This window comes from Meleagris gallopavo, chromosome 6, assembly GCF_000146605.3.
Source record: "Meleagris gallopavo isolate NT-WF06-2002-E0010 breed Aviagen turkey brand Nicholas breeding stock chromosome 6, Turkey_5.1, whole genome shotgun sequence".
NCBI lineage: Eukaryota > Metazoa > Chordata > Aves > Galliformes > Phasianidae > Meleagris > Meleagris gallopavo.
Genome location: NC_015016.2, coordinates 38,798,193 through 38,800,788, shown reverse-complemented (window position 1 = coordinate 38,800,788; position 2,596 = coordinate 38,798,193).

Below are 2,596 nucleotides of genomic sequence, written 5' to 3'. Positions count from 1 at the left end.
TTTTTTTTCCCCTGAATAGAGAGAAAAAGAATAGGAAAAAGGTGTTTTACTCATACTGACTTCATACTGACTTGAAACATATATGGTCATGAATTTCATGAGCTTACTAATGTGACTGTCAAGTCTCTTACACAAAAATCATCATTTGCATTTTCCATTTAAGAACTTGATATTCTTTATAAACTTACTTGAATTCTGTAAAGAGAGCTGACAGTTCCTAAAGAGAAAAAAAGCCACATTATTATTATGTCACTTATAGAAATGCTAATGGCAGGATATGAAGGACAGCATAATTATAGTGTTGCTCTAGTGATTCTTTGGTTAAGGTTTTCTCAGTACTTTAATTATAAACTACTTATTTCAGCAGTTTAACTTTCTGAATTCTCAGTCAAACACCCTTTGTGTTCAATTCACTCTTTGTGGTGTTTGTTGGTGTAAAAAGAGCCTTCTGTAGGCAAAGTAGAAGTCCCGTGCTATTGGGAGTGCCCACTTTTATGGAGAACAGCTGGACTAAAGAGAAAGACTAAGGAAAGAACTGTTGTTTTCTGCATGAGAATCAAACTGTTGTTGAGAACTAGATGAACTGGAGTAAACAGGAAGGAGAAAACCCTCATAAGAGAGGGCTGGGAAAGAGTTAGGCATATGTCAAGCAAATTTGACAGGACAAATTTGAAAAGCAGCACAATAAGTAAATGAATTCAGATGAGGTTAAAACACAGTAGAAATAGAGAAGCCTGTACCTCTCTAGCCAGCATCTTAGAAACCAACCACCTCAACATATCTGAGTGTGGGGAAGGAACTTGAAAAGAAGTAAAGAACAAAACCTTTGAAAGAGCATCAACTTACATGTTTGTCCAGCAGGCATAGTTTTCTGTATCCTACAAAATGGATTTTCAGTTGTTGAATCCATTCTTGAAGTTTTGGTCCATTGGTTCTGTTGGGATTTATGTGCAATGCTTTTAAGCTCATGTCTATGTGAATTTCAGAATGAGAGCAGTCTTAAGTTTGGAAGCAAATCCTTTCCTGAAGCAAGGTCAAGAGAAGGGACAAGTAGTTCTGTTGAACTCTTCAAGAGACAAATCTAGAGGCAGATCACATCATTTGAACAGCACTGCAAACTTCTCAAAATCGTAAAGATAAATCCTATGATTAACAAGGCTCCTTTGTTCAGAGAACTGCAATTTGAGAAACCTGATCTATAAAGCCTCACGGACCTCATTAGGAGCTTATAATCCTGTGTTTGTTTATTTATTGTAATAAGTGTATGCTGACAGTTTTGCCTAAAAAGCTGCTGCTGCTTGTCCTTGGTGGGGAAAGGCAAGAAGGACAGTTTTAACTTGTTGTGTTGTGATTCATTTCAAATTGGTGGCGTGAAAGCTGGGGAGTGAGATTGAAAGAGGAGAGCACACATCATTGTGCGGTTGTGGAACAGTTTGCAATAGTCTGTAAAAGTGAAAATTACCTTGATTTCTTCTTGACATTTTCTGTCCCTTTCTTCCCTCCTCCCACTACATCAAGCAAAGGTTTTTGGAAAGTTCACAATAACATACTATCCTTGCACCTTGCCAAGGGAGGTAAAATTGGGTTTACTCTGAGAAGCCTCAAAGTTCAAGGGAAGGCTGGATCTGCATCAGCTTTGGTAACAAGAATTTTTGCAGGATTGTAATACTGCAGGGTTTGGTTTGGCTTTGTTATTCTTGATTCTACTGCTGTGAGAGACGTGGTGGAAACGGGAACATATTTGCATGTCTGTATGTGGGGAAATAACCAGCTTAACAAAGATTTATGAGGTAAATTATGATGTTTGTTAAATACCCAGGTGGAAAATCAGAAACTCTAGACACGGTGAGTAGAGAGGGCATCAGTAAGAAGCTGTGATTCAGACAAATAGAAAGCCTCAAAAGTTAATTTAAAATGAAATAGTGCTCCGTTTCATGAATAACAATAAGGTATTTTGTGGTGCCTCTCCACCTCTGTCTGACGCTGACTCTTGCATTCTCCATTTTTTGTTCTTTTTTTTTCCTGGTATAGGAGGTCCACAGGTTACTTAATGAGAGACAATACCTACTGAATCTATACAGATTCTGCCACAAAGTTTTGCAGCATGGTTGATTTAAGGTTAGGAATCAGTTGTCTTGGGGAAAAAGACTGAGGGTGGAACTGGGACTTGTCAGCATGTTTCATCCCCTAGCCTGTACTATGGTGTGCAAAAGGGCAACATCTCATCTCATCTTGTCTCACCTCATCTCTCTTCTTTTGGAGGAGGAAGAAGAGCTGCTGGCTAATGGAGGCAGACCATGGCAGCTCCTCCAGCTGCCAGCTGCTGGGGTAGGAAAGCTGATCTGCAGCCACTGTCCCATGCTCACAGGGACACAGACATGGGTAGCACTGAGCAGTGTGTTCTGCTGTTAACATGACATCACAGTAGAGTCAAGATCTATTAATTTTTTTTTATTAATTTTTTAATTATGTAGTACTGTTTATTCTTTGAATCTTGATATCAGTATGTCAGCAGAGTGTTGCATGTCCCTGAGATCACAGTTGTCTCATAAAGCATAGGGGAGTTGAAGGGCAGTGTTATCTGAAAATATTTCAT